The following is an 18,977-nucleotide window of genomic DNA, read 5'->3' as shown; positions in this document are numbered from 1 at the left end:
TACACGCGCCTCCACGTAAACGGTTAAAGAGTACAGTACATGTAATCAATAAATCAAAAAAACGACGTGTCATGGAATGTCCCAAACCACAGCCACGTCTAATGCCGGCAGACCGAGTCCAGTTACCTAAAGCTACAGGTTGGCGGAAGCGTGTCAATGACACAGAAGAATCTAGTACTGTGAAGCCAGCAAGTGCATCACCAACTATCGAACATATGATGAACCAAGACGCGGATCAAGACATATTACAGTGCACCTGGACAGATACCATTAGTGAACAAAGTACATCACCGCCACCGCCCGTAATTGACGAACTATATGTAGAATTGATGAGCAATGTCCCCAGAGAATCTACTAAAAAGGAAGTCATCAACAACTGGCCTAGAGAGATAGAAATGGCTATTCGTGAAGCCAGTAAAAAACGAAGAGTAGGAAGGCGTCTCAACTTCATACGGTGTGTGGAAAATAAGAAGTATCAAGTGCAAATTAGCCGAAGAGGGGTCATCAACGTGTCATTAAAATAAAGTTTTAGTTTAATTTCTGTTCTGAAGAAGGAGGGAAATGTAACGACACAAATTTACAAAGTAAATTTCTGTGCTACATAAAGCAAGAAGAAGAGAAAAACACAGTCTGTGTGTTAAATAACCGCCACCACTACACATAATATATCTAACAACTCACATGAAAATAACTGAAGGCGACTTAACTGGAAAATATAAAATTGAATTAAAATATTTATTTGAAATATCATGGACATTACCTGTGATCCTCGATGCCAATGTACCGCGGGCATCGCTACATGCAATGTGCAAATTCTAAAAATATACGGAAAAAAAGTTAACTTTTTGTTAAAACTTTTATGAATGGAACACTTATAAACGCAACAACAATGAACAATTATTGGCGAAAACATGTTTAAATTTTAAACAAATGTCTATTTTTTTTACAATTATATATAAATAAAACAAAACACAAAACAATTTAACACTCGTGGTTGTTCAATTTTAGTTTTATATGCGTAAACGAAAAACCCAAAACAGTTTAACACTTTTGGTTGTCCAATTTTATTTTTATATGCGTAAACAAAACACAACAAAACAAAACTAAGCACGCCAACATCAATTTTATTTCTTTTAATATTTCTTTTCTTTTCACATTTAAGTGATAAAAATATTAAAATCACAAAATATATATTATACCTTGTTTTGAATTATTAATACACTTTATTTTTTTAATAATATAATATAAGTTAAAGAAAAAAAAAACACACACAAAAAACACGGCGCGTAGTAAAAGTACTAAAAATCACGGCGAAGCAGAAGAAGTGGAAAACAGTAGAACACAAAGTTCAACTTCACGGCGAAGTCAAGTACAGCAAAGAATACCGGTACGCTACACCAAAAAGCTTCGGTATGCTCGATATAAAAGGAGGCACATTTTATATAATCGGGGACTTGGTTTGCGACAAGTGAAAGAGCAAGTACTCTGGCTCATTGGGCCTTCTGGTAAATTTTTATTTTATTTTAATATTTTTTTTAACAACAGAAGAGGGGCTTAAGAAGTCACACGGGTTTTGCTAAGATTCTTTTAACAAGTAGTATATGGAGAAGTGGGAAATTTTGGCATCAACATAATTTTTTTTATTTATTATTAGAAATGTTTCCAATGAATTTTAATTAAACTTTGTTAATCATAAGTTTATGAAATAATAAAGTTATATATATAATTTATACATATAAATCACGTTCTGTTTTCTTCTAAAACCAACGTCTCGGCAAAATTATAAATATATTGTCACGACTCTGGACGACGGCTGAGGATACCCCAGCAAAAACTAAAAATTTTTGAACGTCACCAAAAGTGTCGTTACACAATTTAATTATTATCCTTCCTGAATTCTCTAGTGAGCGAAGAAATATGCAACAGCCATAAACACGTATTGAGGCGTCGCAGAATCCATGTAAGTCCACCCGTTTATAGTTAATTGACAAGCAACTTCGTGGAATTTTTATAACAGCGAGAGTTTGTAGATCTTTAAAGAAAGTTTCCTACGCAGAAACTTCTATAGTTATTAAACGAAAATAAAAAGACATCTGAAGTCTGGTTCCATTTGATGGCTAGTGTGCTAGTGATCTTATCCGCATCGAGATATAAATCTTTGACTGTATTATCATTTACAAAATCCTTATGATTAGAATCAGGGTTCAGAAAAACACTGTGCTGTGCACAAAAAATGCAAAGCATCACGCACAAATGTTGTGCGATTCTAAATAAAATTTCACACCACAAAAAAGTGCCACATCTTGTGTGCACAAACGCACATTTCACACGAATGTGGTGGAGTGAAATAAAACTCGCACACGCATTCGGTGTTTGTGCCGAAGTTATTTCGCACAGCACGTTGCGTGTGAGGCAGCCAGCTTGTCCTCGCACACAACGTGTGCAGAAAAGAATACGAGGAGCACATTTTGTGTGCAGACTCGAAAATAAAAATGCACCCAAATGTGCGGAGACGAAATGTCTACTGCACATTCGTGTGAAATGATGATTTAAAAGCAAAATAGTATGGAAGACTGATTTGCATTAATTTTCGAGGCAAGGCGAAATATTTTATTCAAAAAATGATTTTATATTTCAATTTTGAATTTGTTATTAGATTTACATTTATTGCTTATATTAGTTATTATTTTAAGGTTTATTAATTTAAAACATGGGAATAAAGTTAATTTCACAATGTACTTGAAAACGTTGTTATAATATAAAATATAAATAGTTTATGATATATGAGTTAAATAGGTACATGAATTTAATAGAGAAAGAGTATTTGTTTCGAAATGTTATAAGTAAAGAATAAAGAGTAAAAAGTAAATTTTTCTCTCGAATGCTCCTAACGCCTTCTCATCACTGTTTGTAATTGTCCAAGCTTCTGCACCATACAGCAGGACAGGCATGATAAGGGGTTTATAGAGCGTGATTTTTGTTTGTCGAGAGAGGTCTTTATTTCTCAATTGCTCAATTGGCAAGAGTAATTCTTCGTTGAATCTCTAGGTTGACGTCATTTTTGGTGTTTAAGCTGGTTCCTAAATAAACAAAGTCTTTCACAACTTCGAACTTATAATTGTTAACAGTGACGAAGGTCCCAAGACGCTCAGGAGATTTGTTTGTTGACAGAAAGTACTTTGTTTTGTCCTCATTTACCACAAGACCCATTTGCTTTGCTTGTTTTTCTAAGTTGGGGAATGCCGCACTGACGACGCGGGTGTTCAGACCAATGATATCAATATCGTCGGCATACGCAAGCAGCATTACACTTTTGTAAAATATTGTGCCAGTACGGTTTAAATCTGCTGCTCGAATTATCGTTTCTAACATTAGGTTAAAGTAGTCACACGACAAGGAGTCACCCTGTCTGAAACCTCGTTTGGTATCGAACGTGCCGTGGAGAGGTTCTTTCCAATTCTAACGGAGCTGGTGGTGTTGCTCAATGTCATTTTACATAGCCGTATAAGTTTTGCTGGGATACCAAATTCAGTCATAACGGCATAGAGTGTGCTTCTAGTCGTAGTGTCAAAAGCAGCTTTGAAGTCGACAAATAGGTGGTGTGTGTCGATTTGTTTTTCTTGAGTCTTTTCCAGGACTTGACGCACTGTGAATATCTGGTCTAGAGTGGATTTGCCAGATCTGAAGCCACACTGATAAGGTCCAATCAGTTGGTTGACGATTGGCTTCAATCATTCACATAGTACGTTAGACAGAACCTTATATGCGATATTTAAAAGACTGATCCCGCGGTAGTTGGCGCAGTTTGCAGGATCACCTTTTTTGTGGATTGGGCAAAGCACACTTAAATTCCAATCGTTGGGCATGCATTCATATGACCAAATGTTGCGAATTAGCTGTAGCATGTATTTTGATAGCTCTTCGCCACCAGCTTTAAACAGCTCAGCCGGTAAACCATCGGCGCCTGCAAGATGTGGTTCCATTGCGCGCATATATCGGCTTCTTCAGATGAATTTTCCAGATATTGGGAGAGTCGAGTAGCGAAGTCATTAGCTGTCTGTTGTGATTGCAGCTTTTCGACGTCTAGCTTTCGCTGTGCTTGTTCACGTACCTTTTTCATCGCACATAAACGTGTGCGGATCTTGGCTGCAACAAGGTAATGATCCGAGTCGATGTTGGCTCCTCGGATAGTACGTACATCCAAGACACTGGAAGCATGCCTTTCGTCTATCACAACGTGATTAATTTGAGATCTTATGTTTTGATCAGGTGAAAGCCATGTTGCCTTATGTATGTTGAGATGCTGCAATCTGGTACTACTAACCATCATGTTTCTAGCTGCGGCGAAATCAATCAGCCTTCTGCCATTATCAGAAGTTTTCGTGTGAAGGCTGAACTTTCCGACAGTTGCACCAAAGATACCTTCTTTACCCACCTTTGCGTTGAAGTCTCCAACAACGATTTTGATGTCATGATAGGGACAGCGTTCATATGCTTGTTCAAGCTGTTCATAGAAAATTTCCTTGGTGTCGTCATCTTTATCTTCCGTCGGAGCATGTGCACATATTAGAGTGATGAGAAAAAATTTTGCCTTAATCCGGATTTTTGCGAGCCTTTCGTTTATTGGTGTAAACGTTGAGACCAAATTTCTCAGATTTCGGCTTACCGCAAATCCGACTCCAAACTCGTGCTTTGTTGCATGGCAGCTGTTGTAGATGTCACGATGTTCTCGTTTAGAGCATCCTTGTCCCGTCCATCGCATTTCCTGGAGAGCGGTTATGTCAGCCTTATATTCCTTGAGGACATTAACCAGCTGTATAGTATTTTACCTAATCTATTATTAGTATTCATTCATATATTTCTGTGGAAACTAATTGCTTTGTATTTAAAAATTTTTTGTCCTACCAAAGGAGTTAAAAATTTTACTTCCTTTTCATGTTTTTTAAGTTCACATTAGCAAATCTAAGCATCCTGCTACCTGTTCAAGAAAATATTTTCCTAATCTTTCGTGTTTTTAATTATAAGTTAGATACTCCACCTAATTGGGAATATTTTGTGGGAATAAAAAAATCTTCCTAAAATATGTTTTTGTTACTTTTAAACTGGTGCAAAACTTACCAAACAAATACTTTAAGTTCACTTACTAAATTTGCATTTAAAAATGCACATAAGTTGAGAAGTAATTTGAGAAGTAATTTTTTCAAAATTTGCAACAATATTTTCTATTTCAAACAAAATTGTGAAATTCATGTAACTTTTTCCACCTTTGGGTGCAAGCGCAAAATCGCACATTTGTTAAATCGTAATATTAGAACAGGAAAGCTCCTACAGGAAGACTATGCAGGAGCTTAAGTCCAAAAAATGATTAAATTTCTGCAATTGAACCTAAATCGAGGCTGCCCAAGACCTCTTATCCCAAACAGCTTTGGAATTAAAATCGGATGTACTCGTAATTAGTGAATTTTACAAATCAGAAGAAACCTCTAAATGGGTACAAGATACTTCTGCAAAGGCAGCCATTTGGCTAGCACAGGACATAATGTTTGAACCAAGCGTATTGATACAAAAGGAAGGTCTAGTACTTGCTATAATCCGAGGTATATATGTGTGCAGCTGCTACATATCCCCAAATATTACCCAAGAGAGATTTGAAGAGTTTCTCGAAAGGCTATCAGTAACAGTTAGAAATAAAACTCCCATCATTGTTCCAGGGGATTTCAATGCTTGGACAGTCGAATGGGGCAGTACTAATACAACGCGCCGAGGTAGAGCCCTATTAGAGACATTCACCTCACGAAACTTAACACAACTGAACAGTGGGCATAGCCCAACGTTCGATAATGGTAGAGGCGTATCCTGCATACACCTGTTACTGAAAAATCAAATCATCTTATGAAAGAACTATGCAACATCTGTGATGCATCAATGCCAAGAAAAGGCAGAAGAAATGGGGGCGCATCAAACTATTGGTGGACGGAAGAAATAGCTTTACTAAGATCTCAATGCCTTGCCTCCCGTAGACAGTTCCAACGCCACAGATCTGGATTAGATGCGGAAAAGCTTCTACAAAAATACCGAGAGAGCAGATCTAAGCATAAAAAGGCAATTATTAGGAGTAAGAACCAAGCTTTTCAAACTCTGATTAATGATGTAGACCAAAATGTCTGGGGCGACGGTTATAAAATAGTAATGCGTAAATTTAAGATGTTAAGAGGCTCGGTACCTTCCTGTCCTAAAATAATGGCGAATATAGTTAAACATTTGTTCCCAAAAAAGGGAGAACTTAGAATCTTACTATCGATAAACACTGAATTAAACGAGATCCCCCCGGTTACAGATTCTGAAGTCATGGCCGTTTCTTCCTGAGTTAAACCCAATAAATCTCCTGGATTGGATGGAATTCCCAATACCGTATTGAAGAAGCAATACTAAAACAAGCTGCTATATTTAGGGATGTATTCAACAGCTGCCTACAGGAAGGAATTTTTCCTTCGTGTTGGAAAAAGCAAAGATTGGTGCTTATTTCTAAAGGTAATAAGCCCTCAGAACTACCATCGTCTTACAGACCTTTATGCCTACTCGACACTGCTGGTAAGGGCCTGAAAAGAATTATATGTTCTAGATTAGAAAAATTCACGGAGGCAAGGCAGGGTCTGTCAAATAACCAATTTGGCTTTAGACCTAAACGTTGTACTGTTGATGCTATATTACATGTATGCAACATTGCAAAGGAAGCTACTAATGGCTTAAGGTGGCTAGGTGGTACCAAAAAATACTGCGCGGTGGTGACCTTAGATGTTAAAAATGCTTTTAACGCTGCTGAGTGGAGTAGCATCTTAAATGCACTGTTGAAAATAAAAGTCCCAGAATATCTTTTAAAAATAATTACATCATATTTTAATGACAGAATACTCGTATATGATACAGATTTTGGACCCAAAACATATTAGATTACGGGAGCGGTTCCCCAGGGATCAGTTCTAGGGCCAATTCTTTGGAATATCATGTACGATGGTATCCTTCGAATTGAAAAGCCGGACGGAGTAAACGTAGTTGGGTATGCAGATGATATTGCAATAGTAGTGGTCGCAAAAACTCTAGATGAAGTGGCTAGGAATTGCAACGCTACTATTGCAGCAGCTAAATCGTGGTTGCAAAACAGCGGATTAGAGCTCGCTGAGCATAAAACTGAGGTGCTGTTAATCAGCAGTAGGAGAAGGATTGAACAACAATCAATTAAAGTCGGTGGCGTAGATATGCAATCTAACCCCCAACTTACGTATTTTGGTGTTACACTTGATAGTAGGTTGAATTTCAAAACTCACCTAAAGCAATCGGGAGACAAAGCCTCACGTGTTTGCAACACATTGTCCCGGTTAATGCCAAACATAGGAGGCCCCAAGGACACAGCTAGAGTTCTTTTAGCATCCGTTTCCATGTCGGTGATGCTATATGCTGCTCCTGTGTGGGCACATGCTACAACCATAAAGTCGTATTCACGCGTAATGAAAAGCGCACATAGATTGGCAAACCTGCGCATCTGTCGTGCTTACTGTACAGTATCGGATGATGCTGCGGGAGTATTGGCAGGACGTATGCCAATAGACCTTGAAGCGCGCTTGGCCAGAGACAGCTTCTTCCTGCGTTCTCGTCTACGAATGAATGAAACTCAGCAATCTTTGTCACAAACTTATCTAGAAATGAAAGACTTAATGAATGGTAACATAGGTGGGACCATTCCCAAAAATCAAGATGGACGCATTCGTTAATTCCAAATATAAAAGTTTGGATTAACCGAGGATCTGCAGTCCTGGGATTTCAATTAACGCAGTTTCTTACGGGGCATGGTTGCTTCCATGAATACTTATACCGGTTCAGGCTTGCAAGTAATCCGTACTGCCAGTTGTGTCCAGATATAATTGAGAGCCCCGACCTTATAGTTAAAGATTGTATAAGATTCGTAGATACTAGACAAAATCTAGAGACTTTAAGTGGGGAAGCCAGCCCTCCTACTATAGTAATGCAGATGTTGGCAAGGATTGAAGACTGGAGCGTCTACAAGAGCATAATTCCTAGAACAATAAACACTGTTAGAGCGGACGAAATACTTAGTACACAATCAGAGTGAAAGCACACTAAGTGCTCTTCTAACTACAAAGGTTGTAAAGTCTATAAAACTCTTCAAATCAAACGATTTCCAGCTCTTCGCGCAAAACAACAAAAAACCATATCTCAAAATAACGAAATATCTCTGCCAACTAAGGCTGTTACGAACCTAACAACTACCACCTAACAACTACCACCCAACAAATCCAACTAGCTAAAACATACGCCGAAATAATAAAATCGCATCCAACTCAACCCATTCCAATAAACAATGAATCAAACAACTCCGAACTTACCGAACTCCAGCAAATGATGAAACAGCTTATGACGCAAGTTGCCAACGTTATACATATTTTAACCATCATAATCACCAAACTCGATGGACAGAAATAAATTAAAAATTTTAGCTTGGAATGCAAACGGTCTCAGCAAACAACTACTAGAACTGAGAACATACTTAATTATAAATTCCATTGATATACTGCTGGTATCAGAGACACACTTCACAGACAAAAGTTTCATCAAAATCCCTAACTATTCGATACATCATACAAATCTTCCCGACAACAAAGCCCATGGTGAAACAGCAGTAATTATTAAGCAAAATATGCAATGCACGTAAACTAGTATATACTAAACAGAACAAATACAAGCTACAAGTGTCCATATTCAAGATACAAAAGGCGAGTTAACAGTATCAGCTATTTACTGCCCTTTGAAACACAATAACTCGAAGGATGTATACCTGAGCTACCTCAACACTCTCGGCAATTGGTACATTGTTGGTGGAGACCTTAATGAAAAAAATACTTTAGGGGGCTCAAGAATTACAAACTGCATAGGGAAAATTTTACATAATGCTATCATTGAGAAAAAAGCAGACGTTCTAAGCACAGGTGAACCTATGTACTGGCCTACCGATATGAACAATATACCAGACGTGATTGACTTCTTCGTGACCAAAAATATAAATAAACGATTTCTTACAGTAAGTACACTTCCTGACTTATCCTCTGATCACTCACCAATTATGCTATCATTCGAAAGCGACACAAAACTAAACATCACAAGGACAAAATTAATCTATAATAACAAAACATGCTGGGACACGTTTAGAGATATTCTCGATGGCAGTTAAAAGCAAGATAATGGACAGAAGAAAACTGAGAAACCGATGGCAAATAAATCGGTCCCCTGAACTAAAAAAGGACTTAAACAAACTAACCAAAGAACTTAAAAATATGCTACTTAATGAGAAAAATAAAAACGTACAACGTACAAAAACGCATAATGAACTTGACAGCTGACAAAGCCACAAACTATTCTTTATGGAAACTTAATAAAAATATCAACAACTCAGTAATGCATCAACCACGACTGAGGAAAGCAAATGGAATTTGGGCTAGAACTAACATCGAAAAAGCTGAACTTTTTGCCACCTACTTCGAAACTACGTTTAGTAACCCAAAACAGCATGATAGCAACGTTACACGGAGCAGCTCTACTCAAAATGTCGCAATAAAGAAAGTTTCAATAACAGAGATTAAGAATACTATTAAAAATAAAATTAAAGCAAAAAAATCACCGGGATATGATAGTATCACAGGAAAGATTCTGACTGAGCTGCCTCTTCAAGCACTTGTATACATGAGAAATCTGTTTAATTGCGCTTTACGCCTTAAGTATTTTCCAAAAGTTTGGAAAGTAGCAGAAGTAATCACTATACCTAAACCAAATAAGGACATATCTGTAACAAAATCATACAGACCAATTAGCCTATTACCAGTTATGTCAAAATTGTTTGAAAAAATAATTTTATCAACACTAGAACCGATTCTCCATAAAGAAAAACTTATACCTGATCATCAATTCGGCTTTCGAAAAAAATATTCGACTATACAACAAGTTCACAGAGTTGTTAATAAAATAACTAGTGGTATTGACACAAAACAATTTTCCTCGGCGGTATATCTAGATGTCGCAAAGGCTTTCGACAGCGTTTGGCATGGAGTTCTCCTATCTAAACAATCCCAGCTTCTTCCAACAAACTTTTACCTCATATTTAAGAGATATCTACAAAATAGATACTTTTATGTGAAGTATAAAGACTCAATCTCCGAACTTAAACAAATGAAAGCTGGTGTGTCCCAAAGACTACAATCAAAAATACTTAGGACTATCATCAACGCTGAATGGTACATCTCAAACTATGACATTCATCGCGATTTAAAGATACCCTTCGTTGCAGACGTTATCCGAAAAAATAGTAAAAAGCACACAGACAGATTACTTTTCCATCCTAACCCAACAATGAGGCAGCTACCTAATGACGAAGCCACACATAACAGAAGATTGAAACGCTTATTTCCATCAGAACTAGCAAACTAACTAATATATTTATAGCAGTCTATTTAATTGACTCATTTATTATATCATCTATCCATTAATTTTAATTATTTTATAATATTTAGTTTATATAATTTAAAGAAAAGTTTTTATTCACTATTAATAGTTCACTCATGTAATTCTTAATCTTGTTTTTGAATTATTACTTGAAGTTCTATTATGTAAAAATGTATACTAAATGCTAAATCTTGGCAGTTGTATAATAAAGTGAAGCAAAAAAAAAAAAACAAAGTGCTCTTCTAACCTGCCCTGTGAAGGAATACTTTAATTGGTCGTACTGCAGGGATTTATAGGAGTTTTAGCTGAGAATGTAGGAGACCTTTTAGTCCGTAGGCATGTATGACTCAATTGGGTTATGCATGAATCGGGCATGCAAATGGTACGGGCCATTTGTATCTTTGGAAGATTTTTCCCCCAGGTTCGATACCAAAGTATCAAAAGGTTTAGAGAGACTCGATCCTACCTTGACGGAGCTACGGGTATTGATCAAAGTTATTCTGCAGAGTCGTAATAACTTTGTAAGGATACCTAGCTCAAATGCGTCCTGCAAGCCACCCGAATTTAGAGGCAAACCCAAACCTCCATGGTGGAACTTGAATATTGCAGACCTCCGAAAAACCTGTAGAAAACTTTTTAACGATGCTAAATCAACAGGTAACTGGACTCCATATAAAGTGAAACAAAGAGAATTTAAATACGCCATTAGGCGGGCCAAAAGGGCAGCTTGGAAAAATTTCTGTGGCAACATAGAATCATCTTCCGAGTCAAGCCGACTGCGCAAAATCCTCAATTCCACCCATAAGACACTCGATTGTATCCAGGCTCCAAATGGTCAATGGACCAACTCCAGTAAGGAAACTCTCGACATCCTTCTGGACTCGCACTTCCCAGGGAATATAGCCTCTGATGCTGACTTATCAACTCAAATCAGCTTACCCCCTCTAAATAATCCTAAACCGTTTCAAGTGACCAACACTCAAATAAAGTGGGCTATCCAAACTTTTAAACCGTATAAATCTCCAGGTCCGGACGGAATTATTCCCGCAGATATTCAACAGGGTGAATTCGTAATCCTCCCCTGGCTTCTAAACATTTACAACAGTTGTATTAAGCTTATGTATGTTCCAAGCTGCTGGAGAGTGGCTCGAGTAATATTCATTCCCAAAGCAGGAAAAATAACTCACTGCAGTGCCAAGGACTATAGACCAATCAGTCTGTCTTCTTTTCTTCTGAAAGTACTGGAGAGAGTTCTTGATCTGCATATCAGGAACAAGATAAACCCAGCGCTCTTATCTCCATCACAGCATGCTTATACTAAAGGCAAGTCTGTCGATACTGCGCTTCATGCACTCATCTCGCAAGTTGACCATTCCATCTCTCTCAGGGAATACACACTTGCCACCTTTCTCGATATTGAGGGCGCTTTCAACAATGTCTGCCCCAATGATATCATAAAATCCCTCTCAAAGTTAAATCTCGACAATAGTCTGGTCAAATTTGTAGAGGCCCTTCTCAAAACTAGGATTATCACATCCGACATCGGAAGTGTTCAATCCTCCAGAGCAGTCTGTCGGGGAACGCCACAAGGTGGGGTTCTCTCTCCTCTTCTATGGAACATAGCGGTTAATTCGTTGTTAAAACTTTTGGAACAATCCGGATGTAGTGTTATAGCTTATGCGGACGACATTGCTATTGCCTCATCTGGCAAATTTCCCCAAGTTCTATCCAATGTTATTAACTCTGCGCTCCTCATTGTAACTGAATGGTGTAGGGAATTCGGTCTGGATATTAACCCTGCAAAGACAGAGGTTATTCTCTTCACCAGGAAATATAAAATTCCGACATTTTCCTTACCAAAGATAAAGGGCGTTACTCTAAATTTAAGTTCGAACGTCAAATATCTGGGTATAATTTTGGACTCTAAACTCAGCTGGAAAGACAACTTGGCTGAGAGAGCCCGCAAAGCGGTATGCGCCACCTACTGTTGCAGAAGAGCTATAGGTCGTAGTTGGGGGCTCAAACCGTGCATTATACTCTGGCTCTATTCAGCTGTTATCGAACCAATTCTTCTGTATGGGGCTGCTTTCTGGTGGCAGGCAACTGAAAAAGCATGCCACACCAAATTAATTGACAAAACTAGGAGGATAGCCGCATTACAAATCACTGGTGCTCTTCGCTCTACCCCCACGCAAGCTCTTTTCGCTATGCTTCATTGGTTGCCATCTCGGCTTCTGGTAAAACAGCAAGCCAAAATAGTTGCAACTAGGCTCAACGCCCTCTCCTGCTGGTCAAGAACTGATATAGGCCACGCGATCATACTGAATCAGGATCTGCCAACTCCCGTCTCTATTGACTACATGTGTTGTTACCCAGACCTAATTAGGGGGTTCGAATCTCTTATACCTAGCAGTGAGGACTGGATCCTTGAAAGAGCGATCCCTCTCTAAACGGTTGACATTTACACGGACGGCTCCAAAATAGATAAACGTGTCGGCTGTGGCATTTTCTCTGAAAGACTGGGTCTCAGCATCTCGCTTCGACTTCCGAATCACTGTAGCGTCTTTCAAGCCGAAATAATGGCAATTCACCAAGCTGTAAAATGGGTTCTATGCAATCGAACATCCGATTTACCAATCTCAATTTTTTCTGATAGCCAAGCTGCCATCAGATCACTGATTGGCACCTCAGCCACATCAATCACAACTCAAGACTGCCGTGCTTCACTAAATGACCTAGCTAGGTTTGTTAGGGTCAAACTTATTTGGGTTCCTGGTCACAGGGATATCACAGGAAATTGTAGGGCAGACGATCTAGCCAAGGCAGGTGCTCTTCTCCCTAACATTAACCTCTCTGATATAGGCGTCCCACTTGCTACAGTTAAACTGGCAATCATACAAAAATACCTGAGTATAGCCAAGCAATACTGGGCTGACGAACCTCAATGTCAGATTTCTAGGTTGACTTGGCCGAACTTTGACAAGAAAAGAACCCGTCAGCTACTTCAACTAAGACGGAACCTGCTCAGCACTACGGTATCTGTGCTTACGGGACACTGCGTAATAGGAAGGCATGCTATGAGACTGGGTCTCCCCTTTAATGACTTTTGTAGAGGCTGTGGCTCTGAGGATGAGGAGGAGACTGTACTCCATCTCATGTGTCAGTGCCCTTCCCTAGCCAGAAGAAGATTAAAAATCCTTGGATCTCCTTTTCTAACTGACCTGACTGAGTTGTCATCCTGTAATGTTAGGGACCTAGCCAAGTTCATAGAACTGTCAGGTTGGTTTTCCTTTGCATAATGGGGGAGTCGTTACCTTTCTTTCGGCGTTAAATGTATACTGATTAAAATCTATATACAAATAACGTAACTCCTGTGGTACCACAACGGGCCTTTATTTGTGCTTAAGTGGGCTTTTTGGGATACAAGGCCGCCACTCCAACCTATACCTATACCTACCTAGCTCAGATATTGTGGCGTAAACTCGATTCCTTATGGGGCTTTCGAAAGCTGCTTTCTCATCGACAGAAAAGTGGTGAATGTCAATGTTGTGTTCGTGGACTTTTTCCAGAATTTTTTTCAGTGTGAATATATGATCAATAGTGAAACGACCAGGTCGAAAGCCATATTGATAAGCCCAATCAGTGAGTTGGCATGTAGTTTCAACCTTTCTCACAGTACAGTTGAAAGGATCTTGTACGCGACAGATATTAGGCTGATCCCGCGATAGTTGCACCAAATCATCGGATCGCCATTTTCCGAGACAGGACAAATGATACTCAGATTCCAATCGTTGAGTGTATTTTCATCTAACTATATTCTGCAGATAAGCTGATGCATGCACCCTATCAGCATATCGCCACCGGCCTTGAATAATTCAACATGTAGAGCATCTGCGCCTGCCGCTTTGTTGTTCTTAAGTCGCTATATAGAATTTCAACATCATCATTTTCGATTGGGGACTCCGAGAGCATTTCTCCAAAGGCAGAATTGATTTATCATCATCAGATAGTAGTTTGCAGGAATGTTCCTCCTAAACTTTCAGTACATTCCATGTATCTGTAACCAGGTTTAAAGGATTGAGTCCGACGGTTGACTTTTTGACAAAATTTACGGACATCATTTTTGTTTCTACACACCTCGATTTCATCCTGCTCCTGTCTTTTTTGATTTCGTTTCTTCCGTATGAATAGGCGCATCTCTACCTTCCTCATATCCCGCACTGTTCACGCACTGTTCGCGTTATTGCTGACTACATGGTCCTTTTAAAGGCCGCGTTCTTCGCAGCAGTAGTTTGGCGACACACCTCGTCGTACTATTGGTTTTGTCATGTGGGACATTAGAAACCAAGGACATATTCCGCAGTTATGCGTGGGGAGTGAGAGATATGTTCCCATTGTCTACCGGCATTATCGGGTGGGAGGATTGGTTGATTAATCGGCTAGATAGTTGAGCGGATAGTTGAGACTTTGTCTTTATTACATTTTATTATAATAATTTTATGAAAATATATTCAAAAAACTCATCAACCCGTGTGGATCAAATAAACAAATAAAAATTTAAAAATGTTACATTTATTATAATAATAATTTTATTAAATTATATTCAAAAATCTTGGAAAAGACTTTATGCAAAATTGGGAAAAAACTCCCATTCCCTTGTGATTCAGAATAAACACAAATATGTTTTTTCAAATAACTAAGATCCTAAATTAAAACTTTTTCCAATTAGTAAGACAAAGGGGCAAAAACAATAAAAATCCTTGAATTGCTGATATAAATCAAATCTTATCTTCATGAGGACGTAGTTGAAACAGTAAAGACTGCACGGACTGGCAACCGCTTCTCGAGAAACATTGTTTTGCAAGCGCTTGACGTACGAAATGCGTTCAATAGTGTAAGATGGGCTGATATTCTCGATACACTGGAGAGCAAGTTCAGAGTTCTGCGCCATCTAATGGATATAATAGTTAGCCATTTGAAAAACCACGTGCTTGTCTATGAAACTCGCGACGTCCTTACAGTTTTTGTATTTGTACTTTAATTACAGTGCGTCGGCGAATTTATAATTGCGAGGCCCCTTGCATTACCGAATTTTAAAAATAAATAATTTACATTAACTTTATCATTTTATTTTTATGGTAATCAAATTAAAAGAAACACAAATTAAAATAAACGAATTTTCCTATTTTTAGCCTCACTGATCTTTTTTAAAATTATATCACAATTTGCACCAGCTAATAGTTTTGCTTCAATTGATAAAATTGCCAATGCAGATAGTTTTTCTTGACTCATACTTCGCAAATAGGTCTTAATCAATTTTAGCTTTGAGAAGCTTCTTTCTGCAGAAGCTAATTCTGGTTACTATATAAACATTAGGATAAACTTTCTCTAAATTATTTTCTTTTATGTACCGGACGAGTTACTTTATATCATTGATTGAGTCTAGTAAATGCGATTTTAAAAGCAACAGTTCCTCAAACAGTTTAAAAGGCAGAATGGTATCAGAACAATCATTTCTTCTTTGCTATTCTTTTTTCTTTAAATTTATATGTAATTTCGTAATTACTTTTTCCTACAAACAATTGGGCTTGTTCAGCGGTTTTTTCAAATCCAGTATTTCGATACTCTTTTACCCAATCACGAAATGAACGTAGACTATCAATAGACATCTTCAAGTTTATTTCATTCGAATGCCATAGTTTATTTATATTGCTAACTCGTAGCAAAATAAACTCGAAAGTTAGCATTTTATTCAACACTGCGTCACAATCGCTTAAAGTTCCAAAATCATCGGTTTGATTTTTCAAAAATATCGCTCTTACTGCTCCGATTCTACTCTCCCATCTGGTTTCAGATAAAGATCAATTTTAAGGTCAATTTTAATTTGGTTTTTACAAGATTCCAACGCTTGCTCGACTTTGAAAAACGCAAATAGATTTTATTGATGAACCCGAAAAACGTTTTCGCTGTTACAGAAGAATTAGCTGCATCAATCAAAAGTAAATTCCAGCTGTGGCAGCCAAAAGGCGTAAAAAATGCTCTTGAATTAATATTCAGGATTCTTTTTCTAACGCCTTTATTAATACCGACCATATTGGCACTGTTAAGACATTTCCAAATATATTCATTTTAATTTATTTGCATTTGAATTAATGTTAAATACTAATCTCTATTCACCACTTGCGCACTTCAACCGATAAAAACTCATCTCAAATTAACTACATGGCAACGCTTGCCTTTACCTCTTTTTGTAATACGGTTGTGCAATGCACTTTTGCTTTTGGTTTCTTTTTTTTTTGTTTACTCGCGAACAAAGACGGTCGGTTCGGTGAAGTGCGCAAGTGGCAATTAAACTTAATAAATTAATTTTTAATAAATAAGAAATAGTGAAATAATAGATCCCGTTTTTTTTTAATTTTGAAATAACAAAACATAGCTTTAAAAACTATTAAAGTTTCTTCATGGCGCCCGAGCAGGGACTATTTTAAAGTGTTTCTTTTAAGTTTTAATCTGTTTTATTGTGAGTGTTTCTGGTTTTTAAATTAAGTTCACATTGCCACGCGGTCCACGTTTCTCTTTGTCATTAACAAACGGTACTGGTACCGCAACCTAATTTCAACGGTTTGCTGCTCCACCACCACCGCTGTTCAAAGCCGCAATTGTGCATCGCGGACCACGTTTATTTCCTCATTCAATAAACGATACTGGAACCGTAACCTAATTTCATTGGTTTGCTGCTCCATCACCATCGCTGCCAAAATCCGCAACGGTGCTTCACGGACCACGTTTATCATTTTTCGTAAATAAACGGCACTGGTACCGTAAAATAATTTCACCGGTTTGCTGTGTCACCACATTGCTGCCAAAAGATGCAACGGTGCTTTACGGACCACGTTTATCATCTTATTAAATAAACGGTACTGGTACAGCTGTTTCACCAACATCGCTGTTCATCAAATTTTCCAATCAATGGACTGTTGCTGCAATAGGAGACCAAAGGATCGTCAGGTAATAGAAATGTAGATGAGTGACAGTGCTTAAATAAAATTTAATTACAGCGGCAAAATCACCGCAAGCATAACAATTTTCCTTCATTATAGAATCCTAACAGCACTGCCATCTGCATTCTCTCTTTTTTGATTACAAGTACATTGCATTATATTAACAAAAAAATATAATATACATTATTAACATTATATTGAATTATATATTAACAATAAATAAAAAATATATCATTTACATTATACTGCATTCTATTAACAACGAATAAAATATACAATACAGCTAAACGTGAAGCACGTCGATTTACTTAGTCCAAAATTCTCTTTTCCTTTGTTGTCACTTGCGATCATTTATTTTCTAAAATGCCTACTAAAAAGCGATCACACTCTTTGCAATCTCCAAAGGCGGTAGATACCTTGATCCATAATCGAGAAGCAGTAGTTGCTGATATTTTAAGGTTAAAGGCAAATTTACTAGAAGGCATTGTTTCAAAAAGCCCTAGTGAACTAGAGTGTAGATTGGAAATACTTGACTCTTACATTGACAAAGCGATGCAATACCAGAGCAAAATATTTGACCTGGATCCTACTGATGACTATAGGGCTGTTTTAGAAAATGTTTGTGTTTCAACTAAGTCCTTGTTTTTACAAAAGTTGAAAAAACATCGCCTTGTTAGCGCCCCTGCAATCTCGCACCACTGTGGTCGACCGCAATTGAAGTTGCCAAGCATACGACTACCAAAGTTCAGCGGCAAATACTGTGATTATAAAAATTTCATTAGTTTGTTTGAAAGCCTTGTTCATAGTAATGAAACTCTTACGGACATTGAAAAATTCAACCATTTACTGTCATGTTTGTCATATGAAGCTTTTGGTACTGTGAAGGCCTTTCAAGTCACTGAGAGGAATTATCCAAAAGCGTTAGCCAGTCTTAGGAAGGTGTACGACAACAATTGTCTCATTTTTTCCGACAACATTAGCAAGCTTTTTGATCTCCCAGCAATTTACAAACCGTCTGCTGCAACTTTGCGCACTACAATCGACACTGTGTCTGCCATCTATGATTCCCTTCTTTCAATAGGAGATGCTAAGAATATCACCAATGCAATTCTTATTCATTTAGTCATGCAAAAGGTGGATTCAGTCACAAAATCAAAATGGGAAGAACAGCTGGACTACAACACTTTGCCATTATGGAGTGACTGTGAAGCAGCGCTTAATAAAAGGTTCCAACATCTATCAGCGGACGAGACCTCTTCTACAAAGCATAAAAAATCAGTGCCAGAGTGTGACCAAAAACCCGGTGTTAAACGGGACAAACGCAGCTTTAAATCCTCCTTTGTCTGCAACAAGCTGAATCAATCCAATGATCCCAAATGCGTATATTGTATGTCTAATATCCATATGATAACGAAGTGTACATCATTTGCTGAATTGCCTGTGTCACAACGGTTCGACGCAGTCAAG

Source organism: Teleopsis dalmanni, chromosome 1, assembly GCF_002237135.1.
Source record: "Teleopsis dalmanni isolate 2A chromosome 1, ASM223713v2, whole genome shotgun sequence".
Taxonomy (NCBI): domain Eukaryota; kingdom Metazoa; phylum Arthropoda; class Insecta; order Diptera; family Diopsidae; genus Teleopsis; species Teleopsis dalmanni.
The sequence above is the reverse complement of the archived record's forward strand: the minus strand, read 5'-3'. Positions refer to the sequence as shown.